The sequence below is a fragment of the Triturus cristatus genome, chromosome 8 (genome assembly GCF_964204655.1).
Source record: "Triturus cristatus chromosome 8, aTriCri1.1, whole genome shotgun sequence".
Classification (NCBI taxonomy): Eukaryota; Metazoa; Chordata; class Amphibia; order Caudata; family Salamandridae; genus Triturus; species Triturus cristatus.
The window spans coordinates 220,788,234-220,813,293 of NC_140591.1; the positions used below are offsets into that span (position 1 = coordinate 220,788,234).

Genomic DNA, 25,060 nt, shown 5'->3' on the forward strand with positions numbered 1-25,060 from the left:
CCGTATTTACAGGATACGGTGCATTCCTGTCCTTTCAGCCATTGCCGGCACACAATTTGGTGCCTAGCGCCAATGCAGACATCCTGTACCATGGTGCAAGGTTGTCTGTGTTGTTTGCATGATTGTTTTTGTGGAGAAAAGAATACCTTCATGCACATAATGTTTTCCTCTTTCTACATGTTGTGCAGAATGCAGCACACGTCGAAAGAGGAAAAAATGAGGAGAAATACACGTGTTTATCGTCGTTACACCTGCCCTGGAGAGACGTTCAGTTTTAACGCATTCCCAGGTTTACAGATCCTTGTAAAGCTGGTAATGCGTCAAAACCCATGGGTGTTGTGTGGGACCACCCTCCGCAACGAGTATGAAACACCTTCCTGACGCAGTGTAAGGCAACGTAGCGACTTGTGCTGTATTGCTTTACACTATATCTACAAGGCCCTTAAAAGCCACGCAAAGTGGCCTCTTAGATATGGGTCTTCACTCTGCGCCGCTTGAGTGTCATAAAAAGTGATGCACTAGCAGCGGACGGGGCTTGTAAATAAACCCCATAATTTCTCTGCAATCTGCTGTTATGCGTAGCGACGCTGATGGCAGTATCAATCAACTTTCATCATCAAATGATTATTTGACCTGAAAGTTGAAAGGGCTAATTGGCCTGGTTTTGCTCATAATCTGTGCAAGTGGGTTTAACGGGGTGTGAACTGCGAAATCCCCTTAGATTCAGCACAAACCAGATGAGCTCCAGTCATGCAAGGGGCATGGTATGGCACTGTGTGTAATACTAGTACACAAAGAAAACAGGAGCAAACAATAGGCAAAATCGTAATCACTTAGGGGCATATCAACAACAACCGGCGATAATTATCTCTAAGCGCACTTAGCGCTAGGATAATTATCGCCAGCTAGCGTGATAGCGTGCTATTAGCAACGCTTATCTCAATAGCGATAAAAATCCTCACGCTAACAGGCTAACGTGAGATTATCGCTGGCAACCCAGCGATAATCTCACGTTACCTTGTTGATAGGGACAGGCAAACTTAGCCATGATATCCTCCTTCCATAGGATATCATGGCTAAGTCAGAAAAATACCAGACGTAAAAAAGCAGCGTTAACCGCGGTTAGCGCTGCTTTTTTTGTCTCTAACAGGGTTAGCGACATTCTTGATAATAGGAGAAATGTCGCTTAGCGACATTTCTCCTATTATTTTACTCTGGAACGCCCCCTTTGCATCTCATTAGAGATGCAAGGGGAAGCGTAGAGTAAAAGGGTGCTAACATGCAAATTTGCATGTTAGCACCCTGTTGTTGATAGGGTGCTAGTTTTATCTCTCCTTTTTTGGCTTTTAAAGCCAAAAAAGCAGAGATAAAGCCCTTGTTGATATGCCCCTTAATGTTTCCGCACTCGTGTGTAAATCACACGTATTATGTGGCTGATTATCGACCATTTAGCTATGGCGAGAGATTTGTACTCTAGGGAGTTCCTTGCGAACACATTTCATGGAAATATGATTGTATTTCATAGAACAATGCTAAATTCTGTTTAGTGTCATGCAAAAATGAAATTTATAGAATGTGATTAGCAAATGACACCACAGACATGGAACAAATTGTCAATATATGTCACTGCACAATTTCTTCCCATACGCTCAGCGGACTATGGAATGTTGCAGAGTTTCGCACAGGGTTGCAATATGCGAATCTAGGTAAATCTAGGTCCTAGCACGCTCAATCGGGGACCAATTGCACATGCGCAGTAGTCTGTATTCTTTAGTTTGAGAGGCAGCACCTGGAACAACAGATATACCCAGGTGACAGACCATCCATAACAAGGGGCCCCTCTTCACCTTCTTGCTACATGGCACTCCTTCCCCGCCAGAGTGAATAAAACAAACAACATTAATAGACATCAGTAGCACAAGTTCAGTGTGTGGTTCACACCACATAGTACCACAGACTGCAGAAAACAATAGGGGCCAACCTCGGCTGGTATTGAGACACGGCCACAGATACAGGAGCTACCACACCAGCTGCAGGAACTTCACTTGTGGCTGTCCTTCCAGGCAAGGATGGCCCACTGCCCTTCTCCGTCTCACCTTCATTACCTTCTGCTCATTCCTGTTCAAATAAACCCTGGGACACTGACATTAGTCTTTTATCCTATGCATCCCCCCCTCTGGACATCATGAACACAGATATCTCACGGGTATCACTCACAACATCACATCATCACTCACATCATCACAAGCTGCCATTCTCACCATGACATGTGAGCCTGTGACTGTCTGTGAGTGGCGAGGTTCTAAATGTCACCATACATCTGTCCACTCAGTGCTTGTCTTTGGCCAGGAAGAAAAGCACCTTGTCAGATGTTAGTGTCTTGGTGCTTCACCTCTAGTTCATCTAGTTCATCGAGCCATCGTATTTACCCCGGGTGGCCTTATTCTAAACCAAATCCAGAGGTGATTGATAAGTGAGCTGGTTCCTCCTCTAAGGTGGTACATAAGAGCCACAGCTGGTTTGCCTTCAATACTCTCATAAAATTCTGTAGATGGCTGTTGTCAAATCTTTTCCTTGCTCAGAGGCGATACTTAATATTTTGCTTGAATGTTTCAATTTCACCCTTCGCTTGTAATCAGCGGTTGTGATTTTGTAAGGCTGAAGATGCAGAGATTCAAAACACTCTTGAAAGTAACATCTCTGGAAGGGTGAGGGGGGAAGACAGTGTCAATTTTTGACTTCTAGGCGATCCCATTTGTGGTACAAATCTTCTCTTTCGGGAGAAACTGTTACTGTAGAGGAGGCGGGGATAAGTTCCACTTTGGGGTCTCAGGTGCATTTTCCCTCAATAATGAATGGTTTGTACCCATTGTGTTTGCTGGTGAAGAGCAAGACATTGTTTTCCATGGGGTGGTTTTGAAGTTTCTCTAAAAAATAGGAGGAAGTCTGTTAGGTCACTCTGATGCCTGGCACCAGGGACACTGAGTTTCATCACCTCTAACTGCTGAAGGGTACAATCTGGGTAACTATACTGACAAGTGATTGTAGCTTCATACTATTGGACCCAACGAGGCCAAGGATTGCTTCGGACACAGTCAGATTTTGTCTGGAATTACTGAGGATGGAAGTGCTAGGCTGGTCTCATGGGGCAGTGCTTTTGCTAGACAAGTAAGTTCTTTCACAATGTCTGGAAATTGACTCAAATGGTTGCTTGCAGGCTTGTGTCAAACTATTGCAAGCAACCACTGTAACAATAGATGTTAAAAATCAGCGGAGAGTGAAAATACAAAAATCATATTCTGTTCGATAATTACCTGATTGATTATATCACTTTGCAAAATTAATTTCAAAGCACAAAAAATGTAACATCAATGCTACTTTTCAACATGATTATTTAAATTCCTACCCGTCCTTAACAGTCAATATTCTCACAAAAAACTCCCTTTGGATGCTGTATACGCCAAATCAAATTGATTAAAAAGTTTCATCAATATATTGAATGTCAATATACATTATTCACAAAAAATATCAAATGTATTTGATTCATTAATTTATTAATTTGGTGTTTATCTAACACATTTTGTCCAGTTAGAGTCATGCCACAGCACCGTCAATATGTATTTTGCTGCTTTTGTGTTTGCCACTTCTTCAGGGCTTCGGAAATACTATGATAAACTGTCCTACATTGCCTAACATACAGGAAACCAGGTCACTTTCTATAATATTCTATGGATTCATCATCACAAAGTTGGTTCACTAACATATCTCCAATATAAGTGTGATTAAACAAATACTTTTTATCCTGACAAGTTAGACTCTTGTCCACCATCACATCAATGTATTACTCCAGGTAATTACAGACACTCCTCCTCGTCAATGGCTAGAGGCATAGCAGTCCCCACTATAGCATGAACATGCTCCTCTGTGCTCTACCTCCTGCTCCATCTGGGTGGTTGGAGAATGAGGCTGGCATAGTTTGTTGGTAGCAGAACCACTTTTGTACTCTACTGGAAAAGGCACTGGAAGATAGTTTTCTTAATAGAAAGCAAGCAGCATTAATCTTGCGAAAAAATGCCACCAAGTATTCATGATCCAAAGTCATGCTCAAAAGGTGTCAATAGAGTTATGAGTAAAAGTGTGTCATGTCACAGTATGCATATTTTTTCTCACTGTAAAAAAGCACAGCTCAATTATAGTCATGGTTAGACAATCATAGGCAGGGGGTGGGTGCCATTCCTTGATCACAGTAGGACTGGTATTGACAACCATCATAGGGGCATATTAACAAGAAACGGAAATAAAATTATCGCCGCTTTAGCGTCAGAAAACTGCAGCTAAAGCGGCGATTATGGGCTTGATAATATGCCCTTGAGAATTTCCATAGAAGCCCAGGTTCTGGTGTCAACATGGGCTTCTGTTGGAATTCTCTGCGGCATATTATCAGGCCCATTATCGCCGCTTTAGCTGCAGTTTTCTGACGCTAAAGCGGCGATAATTTTAACACCATGTTTGATAATATGCCCCTCAGTGTCTTTAATCCAGTTACGATATGTCATGGTCTGGCATCCTTGGTTCTTGGAAGTTTTGTAATTAAATGTCACCCCACACCCATTCACTCTGTTGCTTCAAGAGCCCCTACAGAGAATCAGTCCTAGTGGCCATGTTTGCTATGAGTCACTGTAGTGCGTGATCATCCCAAGAAAATTCTTGAGTTCTGTTGCATTCCGCTAATCTTTTGCCAACTTCACACCCTGCATCTTCAGGTATTGGCAGTAACAACAGGTACAGATACCATATAACAGAAGAATTGATGATGTGGTTTTAAGAATTGTCACTTTAAAAAGGAGTCCTCCTCTTTCAATCTCTGCAAGGTACCATGGAGGCATGCAAAGTACTCATTCTATTTTCAGGCACAGATCAGGATAGATTTGTGGACACTTAGGGCATCATGAAAGTTGAGGTATAAATAACAGATGAGGAGGCGGAGAAGTTGCCATGGCTTGAGGACCCAGACGGCTTGAGCTCCTAGCCACCTGCGATCCTCTGGCCACTCCTGCCTGCCGCACTCGCCCCACTTACATAGGGGTGGAGGTCCTGGAGTGCTGGTGACCCAGTGACAGTCTCCGAACACCATCTCGGGCACAGAGATGAGGTTGAAGGGGTTGGACTGCCCTGGATACCGGAGCAGCTACAAAATGGCAGCACGCTTTGTGCGCGGAGGCCGCGCTAGAGCACTCTGCTGGCTGAGATCCTGAGCCGTTCTTCACTCTTGCTGCTGCTTCCTTTGCCCATACTGAGAGCCCTGGGGACATGTGCCCCTCAAGAAACACAGTCATTGTTTTCGGAGCTGGAGCACCATACGGGACGTCCGGACTCCGCCATGCCCAAGAAGACAGCCCTGCTTTGATCACAGCGGCTGTGATTTTGCCCTATCTCCACCTGCTTCTCTCCCCCCTAGACCTGAAGGGCACTGAGGGCTGTGGAGCCCCTGAGAGGTATTGACTGCTGGGGTGAAGGCCTCCTTGCCCTGCCAGCCCCATCTGCCTAATTGGGCACTGTGAAAAGTTGGCCTGGCATATGCTGGTCACTAGTTATAGTGGCAACCTTGCACCAGTCCAATTCGACTCTTATGGTAAATAGGTTTAAGACAACCTTTTAAAGAAAGCTATCCTAGTGGTAGCTGTGGAGAGCAGCCTTCGGGCTAAGTCTCTGAGGAATGTTAAGCAGCTTGTTTTACCTTATAATCTCTTGAATTGCCAAATGAAAGGACACCACACAGGTATATATATCAAATATATATGTATTTATTTCTAGACACACTCTACTAATCTCTTTATGAGATTAGAAGCCAGGAACACATTCAAATATCAACGTTTCACAATAAGTTAAGCACAAATATGGCTGGGACCCTAGGGGCGTACCAGACCATATACTAAAAAAGAGGTTTAGGAAAGTCAACCTGCAGAATGACAAGGTCGAGGGCCTGTAGAATCGCTGGGGCTACACTAATGCAGTAAAAGCAGGTAAGTAACAGACACACGGGAGACGCATGTAGTGTGAGAACACAGCCGCGTGTTCCCTATTGATTTCAATGGAGCAAGTCACGGTTTGATTTTTAAAGTTTAGGGGTACTTCGAGGAAGTCTACAAGCAAGCCACTTACAAGGTAAGTAATTCGAGGGCCAACACACACTAGGGCACTCGAGTGCACGAGTTACCTCACCCAGGGAAGCCGGGTGCATAGGTGTCTTTTGGTGTCGGGTCGCGTCGCTGTTTTCTATGGAGACCAAAGAAGATTTGCTGCTTGCGAAGACTGAAGAAGTGTCTGGTGGAATCCAAGGCTGGATTCAAGATGTAGAAGACCTGAAAATTGAAGGGACAGTGTTCACAGTCACTTGCCAGTGACCCGGGCCAGGAAGATGGATGCCCACGGATGTCGGGTGATTTCAGGGTATTTTGACTCTTCGCTCACAAGGTCCAGGAGAGATCAACGATGACCAGCAGCTGGATTCGGAGTGTCCCACGACGTCTGCAGCTGATTGCAGTGTCGGCAACCGGATTGGAGCCAACAAGCCTTGGCAACAGCAAGTCTTGTGGAAAGTGCATTTAGTCAATGGTGCAGACCAGCAAGGTCTGAGGGACTCACCCAGCGAAGGTAAGTGAGGGCAGGCCTGGAGCAACCAGAGGAGCCCTTTTGTTTGATAAGAAAGTCTTCGGGGGACCCACAAGCCAACGGGCAAGGGATCGCGAAGACTCCTCGTGAGGAAATGCTTCACAGGAGCCCACGGTCACTCGGGACGGGGTAGGTCTCTGATTTTCGCTGCACAACCTACTGGAGGCTTGGGCCACAAGTGGTCCAAAGCACAAGTTCGTAGATCGTCGTGAAGGGGTTGCACTCGACAATAGTGCACGGTTCCCAGGTATTGCAGTTCCTCGTCACTTGTGGAGTCCACTTGCCTCAGCTTTGCTGGGGACTCACAATGGCTGTCGAAAAGTCAAGAAATCCACTTCCAGGGCTGCAGGGACTTCGGACTCCAGCGGGAGTGGGAAAGTTTGCGATGTTGATTCAAGTTTTGGTGCCTGCCAAGCAGGGGAGTCACTCCTTGACTCCAAGGGAGATTCTTCCATCTTCCAAAGGTAGTGGAACGTCGAAGGACCAGGATTCTTCTTGTACAGCGTCGTCCAGGGTTATCTACTTTGCAATGGCAAGGTTTCCTATCTTATACTGAAGCTAGGGGAGGGACTAGCTCTATGACCACTCCTCTGGGAGGGTCAGGGTAGGGGGTGGTTACACCCACTTCCCTTTGTCCAGTTTCGCGCCAGAGCAGGGACAGGTAGCCCCTGAACTGGTTTGAGCTGGCATATGCACAGAGGAGCCTACTGCTCCCCCAGTGAAGGACTTCAAAGCACTCTAGAAGTGCACCCACCCAGTCCCAATACACTAAATCCTGTCTGGAAGGTAGTGACACCTCCCTGTGACAGGGTGCCTATTGTTGGGCCTCCTCCACTGCGAGTTTCAGTCAGCAGCAGGAGGGAAGCCCAGTGTCTGTGCTGGTGGCATCCGTTTTGTGATGTCAGGGCTCTTACAGATTTCTACCGTGTTACCACAGTAGGCACATGTCGTCCCCTCTAGAAGGGTGGGGTCATGCTCCCACATCATGGACTGATGTGGGGGTATGATTCCAAGTTGTTTGACACCAAACACGACATGTTTTGATGCAGTCATTCCAAAGTTAGCATTTATAATGCACTTAAGAGTATATGGTTTAACCGCATCCACAAACAGCCACAGAGAATAGACTCTGCCAGCTGCAGAGGGGTCCTGCTCATGCAGAGGCCCCCCTCACATTGTAAACCAAGCACCCTGCCCTCAGAATTGATAGGGCCTGCCTTAGGGGTGACTGATAGGTTTATATGTGTGTGTATGGTGAGATATAGGAACCTATACCTCAGTGAGGAGTGCTAACACTACCTCACCCAGGCTGCAGTAGCAGGCCTCTGGTGTCAGATTGAGTCTGCTTCCAGGGGTGGCATAATACATGCTTCAGCCCCTGGTAGGCCTGTGAAGTGCCTATACCCTAGGTACCTAAGGTACCATATACTAGGGGCTCATAAGGTACCACAGTATCCAATCACTAGTGCATCTAATATGCACACCAGTCATTTAAGGGAGTAAGCAGATAGGCTGGGGCCCTGGATAGCAGGATCCCAGCCAGACTAGTCAAAAACCATTCAAACACCAGGAAAAAAGTGGAGGCAACCATGCAGTCAGATTCCACCTTCCTACATAACCCACCCTAAACGAAAGGAGATAAGGCTAACCTTGTCCAGATAAGCCCTTATTTCCTAAGTGGCCATATAAGGAAGAACCTGCACTAGCATGGTTGCTCCCTGCCTCATGGTCCACTTGGGAAATCCTACCCCAAGGGGTTCTAGAGTTTCTTCAAAGTCTAGGGAAATTACCTGTATTGTTTCCTGGTACAGAAGCAGGCTGGTGGGGTGTCTGAGTCTGGAAGTGAGGCCCTATTTGGGGTGGTCTCAACTTCCTCAGGACACTGGTCACCATGGAAGCCTTTCTGTCCATGACTGTGTCATATCTGGCCCTAAGGGTCAACCTCTGGCTGCCTACAGCTGGGGGTTGGGTCCCTCTGGTTGGAATAGTGGAGGGCATTGGAATGTTTGGGGCAACTATGTCCCAGGTCTCCCTGTGCCCAACAGAGTCCATCTGGGGGTTACCTGTACCTAGGAGTAAGGGGGATCCCTCAGTTTGTAGAGGAATATTCACCTGGCTAGAACTACTCTGCTGGGTGTCCCTAATCTGCTGATGAGGGGGTTCCTCTGGACAGGGGCCCACTAAGGGTCCACTGACCACCCTGACCTCTGCAGCCCTGGGCTGACTGAGGCTGGGTAGAGAGGGGCAGGATACCTGCTCCAGACTGGGTACCACCTTGGAAGGATCCCCTGCCATCAGAGCTGTGGCCAGGACAGGCCTGACGACTTCTGGGGCAGTTACTTCACAAGGGGCAGGATCAGTTCCCTTAGAAATCTGACCCTTACCTTTAGTCTGGTGGGGGGGAGGACTGTTCCTCACCCCCTATGCTCTCTGTTTGTGTGGAGTGATCCATTGTTTCAGGCTTCACTCCCCTTAATTTCTCCTGGGGTGGAGGTGAGGCACTCAGGGTCTCATCCACTCTCTCAGGGATGCCTAACATTCTTTTTTTTTTTTTTTAAACCTTTATTTATGCCAACATGGATCACAGCTATTCAGCCGACATCCCGGAGGTCCGGCAGCATGATAAGAACAACATGTGAGAGGGTCCATAGATATAGAACAGGAGTAACAAAGGTTTAGTTTTAAATTAAACCAAAAATGAAAAGCAAAAGCAAGGCAGAGCATATAATAAACATGCGCTAGTTCTCAGTTGGGGAGAGGTCCCCCTCCCGTCAGCAGAGCAGTACAACACGCTAAAGAAGTGAGGGGAAAGCAGAGGTATGGACTCCAAGTTATAATCAGTTTTACGTCCAAAGTTGGAAATAGAGCTAGGGGGAAAGTTGCACATCTAACGTCTCAGTAACCGGGGGCACACAAATATCACCCCTATAATGGTTCCATCGCCCCCATATCTTATGCCATTTCTTAGGGCGACCTCGGGCACTGTACACCGTTTTCTCTCGGAACATGCCCCAGTCCATATTTTCCATCCATGTTACCAAGGTGGGAGGTCTCTGGGATCCCCACAGCTGCGCAATATCTCGCTTCGCCACCATATTCCCCAGGGTCACCCATTGGGTCTGAGCGGCATCATAGTCGGTGGGACCCCAGACATTCAATAGGCAACGTCTTGCCTCCGGTAGCAGTGTGATACTCGTGACCTCTTCCATCACAGCATGAATTTGTTTCCAGAACTCTGTGATCTCCCCACATTCCCAAATAATGTGTAGAAAGGTGCCCAACATCCCACAGCCTCTCTTGCATAAGCCATCTTCAGAGAAACCCATGTGAATCAGGCTGGGCACGTGACGTAAACCCTGTGAATTATCTTAAGCTGCACCAGCCTCAGTCTCGCCGGGATCGCAACCTCCTTCGGAGAGGAGATGGCATACTGCCAGTCCTCATCGTCCAGTTCGAGACCATCCCTAGTCCATTGTTCGCGCACATCGAGGAGGAGATCGGTCCGAACATTAACAAGCTTCTTGTAGATCAAGGAGATTGTACTCTCCGGCATATGGCCATCCAGAATCCTATCCTCCAAAGGAGAGGACTCGGGCACGACCCCCCCTCGGCAAAGACAGATAGCAGAGCATGGCGCACCTGGGCATATCGAAAGTATTCAGTACCCCCTAATTCGTACTCCGTCTGCAGCGTCTCAAACGATTTCACCTTACCCTTAGCCAGCAGATCCCCAACTTTAGAAATCCCAATTAGGTCCCACTTCTCGAACCCTTTCGTGTGCCATAATATCCCCAATTTATCGGATTTGAAAAGCGGAGTAGCCTGGGTAAGCCTGTCCTTCCATCCCAACGAATTTGTAACCGCCTTCCACACATGCACCGCCGTCTTGGTTGGCCCTGTGAGGGATCCATCCAGCGATTTGGAATACAGCGCCCTAAGATAATTACCCCCTCGCAACAACCATCGATCCATAGCAAAGCCAGGGTTCAACGCCGGACCGTAAACACCGTGGTTAATCGCTCCCAACTGGGTAGCCCAATAATATCTTCTGATGTCAGGGAGTGCAATCCCCCCGTCATACCATGGAAGGGTCATCTTTGCAATAGCTATAAGCGGTCGACCATCCCACAACAGCGAGCGCTGGAGACTCTCCACCTCACAAAAATAACAGGCCGGAACTAACTCCAGGGTATTCTGTAGGGCATAGAGAAATCGGGGAAGAGACATCATTTTAAACAATACGGCGCGGCCTAGGAGGGAGAGTGGCAGCCGCCTCCAACCCGCAACGTCCCGTCTCAAACGTGACAACGGAGGAAGTAGGTTCTTCTCGTATCGGACAGATGGATCAGTTAATGGCGAGACCCGAGTTTCTACCAAAAGAATTCAAGACGTCACAGACCACTATGAGGGATTTCCTAGGTGAGGTCAGGTATAACAAAATGTCGTCTGCATACAAAGATATGCGGTCCATCTGATCCCTTTTATGTCTGGCTGCCATCTAATCCATGCCGCCAGTGGTTCAAGGGCGAGGGCAAACAATAGTGGCGACAGAGGACAACCCTGCCGGGTGCCTCTCCCAAGCTCAAACGGATTTGACGCCCTTCCGTTTACCACGACTTTAGCAAAAGGTTCCTCATAGAGTAGCCTAATCCAGCCTATAAAACCCGGTCCGAAGCCAAATTTTGTCAGTGCTGCCCACAGATACGGCCACTCCACAGTGTCGAAAGCCATCGTGGCATCAAGTGACGCCAAGATGGCTGACTCCCGCAGCGTCCCAACGCTCGCGAGCACTCCATGGAGTCGCCTGAGGTTCAACGCGGTGTTGCGGTGTGGGATAAAACCAGATTGATCCGGGTGGATCAAGTCCCCAATGACCCTAATCAAACGGTTAGCCAACAATTTGGCGAGGATTTTTGGCTCAGCGTTGAGGAACAACCTTGGACAGGTTCCTATGGTCTGGAATGTAATATCTGCCTCTAGGGACACTGTTGCTGCCACCAGGGGTTTCCAACCCCTCTTTTCTAGAAGCTCTCTGGAGCTCAAAGGCTTCTCTATCTAAGGCCAATTGCTTGGTTCTGAGGGCAAGCCTAGCTTCCTCATATTGGAGCATCTTGTACCTTCTTTCAGAGGAGGTCTCGCTATGAAAGTATGAGTTCCTCTAATGGACAAAATATTTGTCAGAGTGATATGAGTGGTTAGATTCCCTTGAAGGGGACCTAGGCCTCTCTTCCAATCTGTCAACTCTCTTAGGGAGAATCCCTCTGTCCTGTTCAGACCTTTCTGGGTCTGGCCCTTCAAGCACAGACTCCAGGTCATCTTGATTTTCATCATCTGACCCAGAGACTATGGCTGACCCACCCCCTGATCCAGATCCACTAGATCCTATAGCTAGTCTAAGATCATCTGCTACCAGTAGATTTATCAGGTGTAGTGTGGAGGGACTCTGTCCTAACCCCAGGTGTCTTGCAACACACATGGCCTTCAAGTCAAAGAAGGTCATGTCCTTATACTGAGGTTGGGTGGACCCACTGGCTCCATCCCTTGAGGACATTCTAGTGTTATGCAGTGTTGCACTACCTACACTAGTTTGTGGCCTACTGAACCTAGCTTGAGCTGTAGCAAGGGTGTGCTATCCCTTCACACACATCTCTAAGTTCTGTAGAACTTATTGATACTAAGCTTGACTTTTATATGTACCTTGAGTACCTTTAGTGATTTTCAGTTAGTAATTCAAATAGAGATTTTCTGGTAAAACAATAGCAAGCTGGATTCCCACACGCTGCCCACCAATGTGAGAAGTTGGCCTGGCATATGCTGGTCACTAGTTATAGTGGCCACCTTGCACCAGTCTAATTCGACTCTTATGGTAGATAGGTTTAAAACAACCTTTTAAAGAAAGCTATCCTAGTGGTAGCTGTGGAGAGCAGCCTTCAGGCTAAGTCTCTGAGGAATGTAAAGCAGCTTGTTTTACCTTATAATCTCTTGAATTACCAAATGAAAGGACACCACACAGGTATATATATCAAATATATATGTATTTATTTCTAGACACACTCTACTAATCTCTTTATGAGATTAGAAGCCAGGAACACATTCAAATATCAATAAGTTAAGCACAAATATGGCTGGGACCCTAGGGGCGTACCAGACCATATACTAAAAAAGAGGTTTAGGAACGTCGACTTGCAGAATGACAAGGCCTAGGGCCTGTAGAATCGCTGGGGCTTCACTAATGCAGTAAAAGCAGGTAAGTAACAGACCCACGGGAGACGCATGCAGTGTGAGAACACAGCCGCGGGTTCCCTGTTGATTTCAATTGAGCAAGTTGTGGTTTCATTTTTAAATTTTAAGGGTACTTCGAGGAAGTCTACAAGCAAGCCACTTACAAGGTAAGTAATTCGAGGTCCAACACACACTAGGGCACTAGAGTGCATGGGTTACCTCACCCAGGGAAGCCGGGTGCATAGGTGTCTTTTGGTGTCTGGTCGCGTCGCTGTTTTCTATGGAGACCAAAGAAGATTTGCTGCTTGAGAAGACTGAAGAAGTGTCCGGTGGAATCCAAGTCTGGATTCAAGATGTAGAAGACCTGAAAATTGAAGGGACAGTGTTCACAGTCACTTGCCAGTGACACGGGGCCAGGAAGATGGATGCCCACGGATGTCGGGTGATTTCAGGTGATCAAGGGTGTTTTGACTCTTCGCTCACGAGGTCCAGGAGAGATCGACGATGACCAGCAGCTGGATTCAGAGTGTCCCACGACGTCTGCAGCTAACTGCGGTGGCACCAGCAAGTCTTGTGGAACGTGAATTTAGTCAATGGTGCAGACCAGCAATACACTAAATCCTGTCTGGAAGGTAGTGACACCTCCCTGTGACAGGATGCCTATTGTTGGGTCTCCTCCACTGCGAGTTTCAGTCAGCAGCAGGAGGGCAGCCCAGTGTCTGTGCTGGTGGCATCCATTTTGTGATGCCAGGGCTCTTTCAGATTTCTAGCGTGTTACCACAGTAGGCACATGTCGTCCCCTCTAGAAGGGTGGGATCATGCTCCCACATCATGGACTGATGTGGGGGTATGATTCCAAATTGTTTGACACCAAACACGACATGTTTTGATGCAGTCATTCCAAAGTTAGCATTTGTAATGCACTTAAGAGTATATGGTTTAACCGCATCCACAAACAGCTACAGAGAATAGACTCTGCCAGCTGCAGAGGGGTCCTGCTCATGCAGAGGCACCCCCTCACATTGCAAACCAAGCACCCTGCCCTCAGGATTGATAGGGCCTGCCTTAGGGGTGACTGATAGGTTTATATGTGTGTGTATGGTGAGATATAGGAACCTATACCTCAGTGAGGAGTGCTAACACTACCTCACCCAGGCTGCAGTAGCAGGCCTGTGGTGTCAGATTGAGTCTGCTTCCCAGGGGTGGCATAATAAATGCTTCAGCCCCTGGTAGGCCTGTGAAGTGCCTATGCCCTAGGTACCTAAGGTACCATATACTAGGGGCTCATAAGGTACCACAGTATCCAATCACTAGTGCATCTAATATGCACACCAGTCATTTAAAGGAGTAAGCAGATGGGCTGGGGCCATGGATAGCAGGATCCCAGCCAGACTAGTCAAAAACCATTCAAACACCAGGAAAAAAGTAGGGGCAACCATGCAGTCAGATTCCACCTTCCTACAGGCACCAGGAGGAGTATTATTGTTGCTGGATGGGACTGGCCTGCTGTATCCCTGGCCTTATACCTTCCAAGAGAAAACCTTGTGATTTGCTGGTGGAGACTGCGAGGGCTGGTGTGCGCTGACTCTTACTTCGCCACGAGGGTCCATGGTGAAGAACATGCTACCACTTCTTCGTGTTGCATGGAACCGGCTCCCCTCCTGTTTTTGAGGGGTTCTTCGTCGACCGGTGTGGGACGTTCAGTGCTTGGTGAGCAGGGGCCCTCTGGCGCGGTTCTGCGGAGGTGGACTCCCTATGATGTATTGGATTGGATGGTTGATTACACTGCTCTAGGTGGCTGCCTCTTGTGGTCCAGCCATGTCAATGTTGTTTTGGATTCCATGTGTTACTTTGTTATGCCCTTCAGTGTTTTCCTGACCCCTTGTGACATTTGATGACCGACTGGTTGGGTTCATGGCCCACCCTGGAATGTGATTGACTGGAATTACAGATAGCTAGTTGTGTACAACTACATCTATTTTTGGTTCTCTCTTCTACTGTGTTGGGGTAATCATGGGGCACACACAACAAGCCAAAGAAGATGCAACAGCAAGTGCCCCCATGAGGGAACCAAACAGTACTGGGAGCGGGGATAAGACCTACATGGATGGCATGTGTCAGGCACTCCTGGCTGCCATAGACACTTCTGGGGGATGTCAGAAAGGTAAAATTGACTTCCTTTCAGTGGAGCTGGGCCTTATCCAGGAAGACTCACTGAAACTTTCGGAGAGGGTCAGTGCTCTGGAGGGCACTGTGCAGTTCCTGACTCCCGCTGTCTGATCTACGGACCAAAGCATAAGGGCTCTAGAGGCATAAACACTGTGCCTGGCAGCCTGGCGAGATGACCGGGAGGGTTGTGTCTGCTGGAATAAAATCCGTAATTGTGGGCTGCCTGAATGTATCAAGGGTGATTTGTTGTTGGCCTACTTGGAAGATGAGCTGCATGAGGTGGTCTCCCCAGAGGGCCTCTCCAAATTCTATGCTTTGGAATGTGCTCATAGAGTACCGATGCAGCTGCCTTGACCTGGGGCCCTGCCGTGCCCAGTGGCAGCACGCCTCTTGCATTTTCAAGACAGGGATCACCACCTGCAGCAGGCACGTGTGCATGGCCTCTTATCAGTGGACAATGCAAAGGTGTCCCTATACCGTGATGTAACTCTCCAAGTACAGACACAGAGGACATCGTTCCTTTTGGGGAAGAAAAAACTGCACAACCTGGGCCTGCTTTACTCATTTCCTTTCCCTGCTTGGCTTCGAGTCCAGGCTGTGGGTTAAGTACATGTCTTCACTGACTCGTCTTTGGCTTGGGACTGGCTTAAGCACTACAACAAGTGCAATGTGCGCACTGAGGTGCCAGAGTTGCGGCAGCCTCCGTGCCTGGGTGACAATGATCTCGGTGCAGGGGGGCATCTCAGCCCACTGCATCACAGTTGGCATTAGAACAAACGAGGGGGGTTGAAACCACCACTTCAATAAGGGTCAGCGAGAGTTCCTCTCAACGTCCATATCTGGAACATCACAGCTCTACCTTCAAATCAGAGGACTCCGTTGCACCAGGGCTTGAGAATACCTTATTGGAGGTCACCCCTGGGTCAGTGGATGATCTTGTCTAATGCTGCATGTTTTGGCACTGTATTAACATTTTGCCTTACTTCCCTTCCCCTTTCTTTCTGCTTCTGTTTTGATTGGTGGGATGGTTGGGTGGCTCTTGTATTCTAAGTGTATTCCTGATTTGGGTGGGTCTGGGGTGAATTCGGGTGGGGGAGCTTGCAGGATGTGTTCTCTAGACTTTGTTTGACTCCCTGTGTGCTGCTCTTTCGTCTTTTAGCTGGTGGTTCCCTCCCTATTTGTAATCTTCCATTATGGAACTAGTTAGCCATTTGGCTCCTTGGTGGGCTCTGTGTGCTGTTGTTTAGACAAGTTGGTCACATGTCTCAGTCGTTAGCAGGGGGAAGTTCTTATATAGCATGTTTTTGGTCATTGTTTTCGGTTTTTGATGGTAGAATGTGTTTGACAGTGGATTTTACCTGCTTGGCATCGTGAGATGCGACCTACATTTGTGGGGGGGGATATGTGGGGGTTCCCTATATTCCTCCTCTTTTGGTCTGATGCCCATGATAGCCCAGGTTAAATTCCACGTAGAATGTGCAGCGTCCCTCCTCCCCTTCTAAGCATTACAATGTGTTACCTTATATGTAGAGGGATACATATTGCATTGTTACAGGAGACCCATCTTATGGAGTCTGAGGGTCGGGTTCTCTGGGACCATTGGAGGGGTTATCTATACGCACTACTTACACTGCTTTTTTGCGAGGTGCTGTTATTTGGATCATGCCCGGGGTCCCCTTTCAGTTGCACATACCACCTATAGACCCGGATGGTCTTAATGTCTTCGTATTAGGACGACAAGATGGTAGGGATGTTGCGCCACTAAATATCCATGCTCTGAACATTAATCAGCCACCGTTCCTTTCTGGACTGGCTCCTCTCCTGTCGCTGATGGTGTCATATTGGAGGTTAATTGGGGGCGACATTAACTGTGTGGTAGACATTGGCTTGGATAAATCGCATCCCCCCTCGCACAGTACGCCGGTGACTAGGTTGGCAGACTCTGCATGCTCCTCAGGGTTACAGTGGGACTTGGTGAATTGTTGGAAGATACGTAACCTGTATTCCGTGTGCACTCTTACCGTTCTGGTTTGAGCAACCTTGAAGTCCGGCTCGACAGGATTTATACATGTGGAACGCTGTATAGCAGGGTGGTGGGGGCTTAATATTTGGTGAAGACATACTCTGAACTCTCCCCTGTATTGTGTTCTTTTTGGTGGTCCTTTCCTAGGCCTACTGTCTCTAACTGGTGCCTGGATCCTGCGATGCTTGAAGACCAGGCCTTCCAGGTATTGTTGGGCGAGCATGTTGAAAATGACTGGCACAACAACGTTAGACTTGTCGGTGGGAGTAGAGTGCGAAGCCATGAAGATGGTGACTAGAGGTTATTGCATTTCCAATAAAGTGTGTGTACAGTCCCAGTTGCGCTCTGATATTCAGCAAGAAGCAGTCCTCGGTGGTCCTCTATGTGGGTTGGAGGGGACTCTAGATGGGAGGAGCCACGTACTGGAGGAGAGGGAGAAATTGTCTGAATTGGTCAAAAGTCTGCAGCACTTCGATTATACAGTGTATGTGGCCAGGGCCCACGCTGACAGGGATAAATCAGGTAGGAGGCTGGTGTGGCTTCCACAGGCTGAGTGTCGGGGTACACCATTCTCCAGGTGCACGAGACTTTGGGGTAGGAAGTCTTCACCCAGGACAGAATAAGCACAGTTTTCCTTCGCCACTTTAGTGATTTGTATTTGGCAGGTACCGGGTGTAATGACATAGATATGCTGAATTACATTGTGGACTCCTAACCAGTCTCCCTCAATTCCGAGATGGCAGATCAATTGGGGGTGGATATTACTGAGCAGGAGGTAAGGGGTGCAATTAAGGAAATAGTGAGGGGTAAAGTGCCTGGGCTTGACAGTCTACCTATAGAATTCTATGCTGCTTATGCTTCAGACCTTGTCCCTAAACTTGTATCGCGTAACTCCGACTACAAAATCTTGAGCAAGGTTTTAACAACCTGCTTGCTCCCTCATATGTGTTCCCTGGTACACCTTGACCAGATGGGCTTTATACCCACATGTAGCACCATGCCTAATATCCATCACCTGCTTCTGGTTTTGGAACAATGGGAACGCCTACCAGAAAGGGCACCTTCCTTTTGGTGGATAGTAAAAAGACATTTAACTCACTACTTTGGGAGTTTTTAAATGCTATTGCGTTTAGTATGGGTCTTGGCCTACCCTTTTTCCAGTGAACAAAGCTCCTCTACACTCGCCCACTTACTACGCTCTGTACTGACTCCCTGATCTTGGAGGCTTTTGTGGGGAAGCGGGGAACCCGCCAGGGTTGCCCCATATCACCATTGCTGTTCACCCTAGCCATGGAACCTTTTGCTTGAACAGTCCGCTTTGGCCTCAACTATTGTGGACTGCACCTCACTCCCAATTTTACGTATCTCTCTCTATATGAAAATTATATGCTATTGTATTTGAGGGGTGAGAACGTTAACTTAAGGGGGGGAGTGTCAGCACTATCAGATTTTGGCCACTTTTGTGGTCTGGAGGTCAACTGCAAGTCCTGAGTCTATCTCCTTCAGGGTGATGTAGTGGAGTGATGGCCTATTCGCACAGCCCCTGCTTTGCAATGTGAGCAGCATACCATTCGATACCAGTGCGTGCCATTTATCACTCACCGAACTGTTATTTGAAGGCAACTACGGCCACACTCTTTCTGGTTTGCGACGGTCGGTAGCATTCTGGACTACATTGTCGCTTTCATTGAGTGGCCTGGTGGCTGTCTCCAAGATGGCTGTCCTGCCCATCTCCTTTATTTGTTTGCATCCCTCCTGTTGGAGCTGCCCTGGAAGCTTTTTCAGGAACATGACAGTATATTGTTGTTATTGTACTGGGGCACTTTGCGGTGCCGTGTGGTGCTCTGGAAGTTGTGCCTCCTGGTGATGGAGGGTGGTTTAGCGCCCCCCGATATGGAACTGTATAATGTGCAGCACAATTATAATGTTGTGGCTAGGTGGCAGTCCTATCTCTGGGGTGGCTTTGGTACCCGTGAGAGTAACTCTGTCCGTGGAGTTATTGGCTAGGGTCTTGCTGAAACGTGCTCCTCCCTCTAGTCAGCAAACTTCAAATGTGTTGATCAGAACAGCACGCTATGTTTGGTCCATAGCTCTTAAGAGGACGCATACCAAGAAGCAGTATAAATGCAAGCTTCACTCATGATTGCTTGGCACTGGGAGCAACGGGGAGGATGGACGGGTCTCCATAGGCGGACAACAGCCGGGGTCGTGATACCAGATGATCTCTTTCTGAGAAGTGAACTGAGTCCCTTTTTTTGAACTGTGGGAGATCTATGACCTCCCTGCAAGGCACTTTCTGCTCCACAGCACGCAGGTTCACAGGAAACGCAAATGGTGGGGTCATGGGGCTGTGGAATCGCCAGAGCACGACTACCTCCGGCTTCATTTCTCATTACGGGGCGGATGAAGGTGGTCACACTGCTCTATAGAGCTCTTAAGAAGAGGTCCGCACTGACCATACGGAGCTCTATTTGTGCTGGGAAGCAGACCTGGGGATGTCCCTGACTGAACAGATCTGGAGGAGGGTTCTGTAGTGTGCCCCTAGGGTGTCCCGGAATGCCCACTTCAAACTTATTACATTTTACTATCTGTATCAGACTTATCTCAACCCTCCCTCCACCCGCCCCGCCGGGGCATACACACTATGCTCCTTGCTGCGGTGTTGGAGTGCCCTTGATGTTTTGCTGAGGATGCTGGCTTTTTCCATATGGTATGGTCTTGCTCCCTTATGTCATGGTACTGGGTTTGGTCCTTCAGGTGGTCCATTGAGCCACTGACCAGGGCTTCATGCTTAGCCACAGCTATGTCTATTGGGCCTCAATGAGTGCACCACAGCTTTGAGCGCTAAAGACAGATTTCTGATTCTGGCCTTGATTCTTGCTCGCAGACAATTAACTATGAGTTAGAAATCAGCTCGGGCCTGGATGTATACAGATGAGGATTGGAGCTGATGAAGTGGGCAGAATGTGAGAGAGAGGTGATTCGTAGGGAGGAGGCCAGGGGAGTGCAGAAGGTGCCGATTTTGCCTGCATAGGATGCCATATTGCTGGCCTGTACCCGAGCGGACCATGGGGGGTGACTTACTGTAGATAAGGCACTTTCAGGTGTCTCCTCGCCCTCTGCTGACCCGCTGGCCTCAGCCTCGTCCATGGAGGACTCCTGGATATTGTGGCAGGCCCGGCCCTGTGTCTACACAGATGTATGGGTGTGCTAGAGGATGGATGGGCAACAGGAATGCCGGACTGGAGTGTAGTGCGGTGACTCCAATGGGGTGCGGAGAACCGACCACAGGCTCACCCCCCCACCACCTGCTACATATGTTCTGATGTTACTGGTCCCTCAAATTGCCATGTTTGCTGACTTTTCCGTACGATCTGCCTGATGAATATTTGGTATTGTTTTTTGTTATGTTGGAATGCAATACTATTTTTTTTTAAAGGTATAATTCACAGTTTTCATTTTGGAAAATTTAGCTTGTTTATGAGTTTCCAAAATAAAACAGCAAATATTCACTGAGTCCAATGTGGAAAAAGATGGTGAAGTTACTGCTGATCCCTTACGTTCACTACTACAGCAGATCTTCACTTCGGGGTGGCCAAGGAATCCAATATGCCATTGTCAGAGAGCTAATAACTACCAACACTGAGCAATATGCAGCCTTGCTTCTTGGCTTTCTTGTAGGCCATTCTCTTGAACAGAGTTTGGATCTCTATTTGTTTTTCTTCTATAGCTCAGGCGAAGCTGAGGGCAAACTGCGGCTTGGAGCCTCTTAGGAGGGTGCCTGTGCTTGACTCAGTGATGAAGTACCTGGCTTCAGTTTTGCTTCACCATAAATAAACATGTTAGTTCAATAGTCTGAAGTTCTGAAAAGCACAGATGCTAGTCTTTGTGATGTGCTGCTTTGACCAGGGATGAGGGATTTTTATTTCCTCAGTCATCATCTGTTTTCTAGTAGCAGTGCTGTTAATGAGACTATCTGCCCCAATTCCATGTGGTTTAAAAAACAAGCACTGGCAAGGCCAATAGGTCTCGCCTTTGGGACCTTATAAGTGTTTAGCCATGCAACAGTTGCATAACTAAATACTTATAAGGTCCCAAAAGCGAGACCTATTGGCTATGCCAAGCGGCCGCGAAAGTGATCGCGATCAAACATCAAAGCGGCCGTGCAGCCGCGAAAGTTAAAGTAATCGTGGTCAAGCGCGGCACGCGCGCCCGCGCACATGCACTGTAGCTCTAGGCTGGCCTGGTAGCACTTTTTGGAGCCCTCTCAAAAAGTCTCGCCAGACCAGCGCATGCGCTGGGTCAGGCGAGACCTAAAAATGTATTGGTATTTATCAATAACAAACAATACAAGAACAACAGCCACGCTGAGTAGGAGAATAGCCACATATTGCACAGGTATGAACCATATGCGTTACATGTGGAAGAACCCAAAAAGCATCACATTTGAGAAAGGAGCAAACCCTAGAGCATGATGATGATGGTAAACGGAACACCGTAGGGTGGCGATCTGACACAGGAAAACAGAGGGGACAACAGGCATTTAATTGGAACCTACCCAAAAGGATAGAGGACACCAAGCCTGCAGTGTGTCTCCAGGGCACCTAGAGCAATGAAGCAAGTAGTAGCTGACCAACCCGATCAGCGTCCCCCCCCCCCCCCACAGCCCCTGCAGTCGGCGAATCGGAGTCCCTCTGGTGGAGGAAAGAGGTGAAGGGCTCCCATAAGTCTTTGGGTCAAGATCGTATCGGCATGAGCTCCCAGTAATTAGTTAATTGTTCCTGATAGTAGGACACGTTTCACAGCCATGCTTTAATGGTAGGGGGTTGTTTCCTGCCCCAGTGCATGGCCACCCTGCATTTAGCCAATAGAAGCAACATCTCCTCTTCATCTTCTGGCTTTTAGGAAGAGTATTTTGAGGAGTTGTAATACCCCTCTATCATCCTTTGAGGCGCCTCACAGCATGCAATGTTTCTCTTGGACTGGCTTCAGTTGACTGACACACCTTTACCTAACGATTTATCTTGCCACAGGCGGAGCATCAATACTCTTGAGCAGGGTGTTCCTCTTTGTGGAGATTCTTCCTGTCACAGTGCATACAGACTGGCGATGAAAGGTTAGCCTTCTTTTTCATTTGATTGACACAATTTGGGGATTATTTCTACATCCTGATAGCAGAAGCTGTTTCTTCCACATGCACTGCCAAGTCTCCCGAGAGTTCTCAAGATGTATTTTATTTGAGCTTTCACTGCGGCTGGACACACCCTTGAGGGGATCGTCATCAAACATCTCAGCACATTAAACCTACACTAATGCCAGTGTGGGATTTAATGAAAAATGCACACAGAGGGAATCTTAGAGATACCCCCTGAAAAAATACCAGCCTCTGGTGGGGTTCCTGACTGGTACACACCAGCCTGCCACCACGAGACATGTTTCTGGACCCCTAGGGTGGGAGCCTTTGCTCCCTGAGCCCAGAAACAAAGCCTTTCCTGGGCGGAGGTGTTCACACCTCCCCCAGGCCAGGAAGAGCCATCTGTGGCAGGGGAGCTTCAAAGGCCTGGCAGCCTTTTTAATGCGACCCCAGCCTCTCCTGCTATCAGGAGCAGGCCCCCTTCCTGTCTCTCCTCCTTTTCGGCAGGAAGACAGGCGGGGAAAAACTAGCCAGCCCAGAAGGTGTGCCTACCTCTGCCAACTCCACCCCTCAGGTGGGTGAGGCGAGGTGCAGCCCAGTCTTCAGTGCCCGCCATCTTGCAGATGGCAGGCACTCCCCAATCAGGATTAGGGATTGTGCTCACTACACCACATGGGGTGAGCACACCAAGGGTGTAGTCACCCTAAGGTTAGTAGCCAATTGGCTACTGACCTCGAGACTCCTAAAACGCCCCTAAATACAGTATTTAGGGGGCAGCCCGGAACCAAGAAAGCAGATTCCCGCAACCTAAGAAGAAAAAGAAGGTAAGAAGACGCCCAACAGAGGAGACTGCAGAGAACAACTGACTTGGCCCCAGACACACCGGCCCATCTGCAGTTCCCAGAGCTCCTGCGCCAAAAATAGTCTTGTCTTGCAGCCAGCGACCTCCAGAACCCCTGGGAGGACTGACTGCTTTCAACAAAGACAGGATCTCCTGTGAACAGCAGCTCTGTTTAGAAGAAACACCAAAGAAAGACTCCGAGCCTGCTGAGGAAAAAGAAACCCGATGCCTGGAACCACCACTGCACCCGTCGCCTACACCCCGAGTTCGTGTGGGCCACCGGTCGCAGTGAGGTCCCCCAGCGCTTCAGAGTCTGAGTCCACTGTGGGTTGACCCCTCCTGAACTCCCCGACATCCCCTGCAGCCTCTGCACGGAGACCCCGCCAAATGCAAATGGCCCGGTAAGGTGAAATCTGGCCTCAAAAGACACCCCTGCTTCCAGCCGCCCTGCACCCTGGAGAAGAGATCCCCTTCTGCCCTGAGCCTAACACCAGGAGCTTGACTCCCACAATCTTGTGGCGTGCTCGTCAGCAGCCACCAACCGGAGGCCCCCATCCCTCTTTGGACAACATAGGGCCTCAGCACTCTGGGTCCGATTCACAGAACTAACTTAAGACAACATTCTAAACTTACTACTTTTGGTATTCACATAAGGCATTTAGTAGTAGTAAATTTAGGATTTTTTCTTAAGTTTGTCTTAAGTCTTGCTTAAGTCTGTCCTAAATTTGTCTTTAGTTTGTATTAAGTCTGTCTTAAGTCTGTCTTAAGTCTGTCCTACTACTTTTGGTATTCACAGAAGACATTTAGTAGTAGTAAAGTTAGGATTTTGTCTTACGTTTGACTTAAGACAGAGTTAAGACAGACTTAAGACAGTCTTAAGACAGTCTTAAAACAAACTTGAGACAAACTTAGGACAGACTTAAGACAGACTTAAGACAGACTTAAGACAGACTTAAGATAAACGTAGGACAGACTTAAGACAGACTTAAGACAAAATCCTAACTTTACTACTACTAAAAGCCTTCTGTGAATACCAAAAGTAGTAAGTTTAGGATTTTGCACCCGGCCGCCCTAGTGCCGGTGAGGGTGTAACAAGAGTGCATCCTTGACCCTGGGGGACCCCTGAGTCTACACCAGAACCTCAACTCCCACTACCGAATACTTACCCGAAAACCAATAACACTATTTTCCTCCATAGGATAACATTGACTATTTTTCTTGGAAAAGTTTCTAAGTGTGGAGTTTGAAAACCTAAAGAAATTGTTTAAAATTGTACTATTTAACCAAAACGATTTTACTTACCTATTTACAGGAAATGTCCTAGAGTATTATCCAGGTGTACTACTCTGAGTAAGAAAAGTAATCTAAAAAGTAACTTACATGGTATTTTACTGAAAAGCCCATTCAAGTCTATGTACTGTATTTACAAAGTATTGCATTTCTCTGCAACCATCCTGTAAGTCAAAACAAAGTGCATATACAATTATAATTCAAACTGTTTACAAACTGCAGTACTACTGTAAAGTATTTATCGCTGAGTGTGTACAACAAATACTTAACACTGTTCTCTTATACTGCCTTACTGCTCGACCGCACTACCACAAATAGAGAGTGAGGTTCTATCTAACTTTACCTCTACCTACCTGTGGGGTTTCACTTGGCTCTGTGCACATTATACCTTACTTTGGTATAGTATATACAGAGCCAGCTTCCTACAATTAATGAATTGGAGAGTCACCTCAGCCAAGGGCAGGTTGATGTTCCGTGGGTAGGCACTAGAAATCTTCAGGCTTTGCTTTATGCCGATGACATAAATGCTTTAAACTATATTTAATGATTTTATGTGTGATTTGGGTTTAAAGACCAAAAAGGATAGGCCTTTGTTTTGGTGGTTGGGAATACCCCAACCGTTTTAAAGTCTTGTTTTATTAATGATAATAGGATGCTTTATGTTCCAATTTTCTCCTACCTAGGTGTACCCTTTGACCAGAAAAGATCT

General features: G+C 47.8%; 1 protein-coding gene across 3 annotated transcripts in view; it reads right to left on the reverse strand.

Annotated features, from left to right (window-relative positions):
• The window catches only part of LOC146801871 (transmembrane 4 L6 family member 4-like), a 232,466-nt gene that overhangs the window by 29,083 nt on the left and 178,323 nt on the right, over positions 1-25,060 (reverse strand). The gene's annotated exons all lie outside the window — the stretch shown is intronic.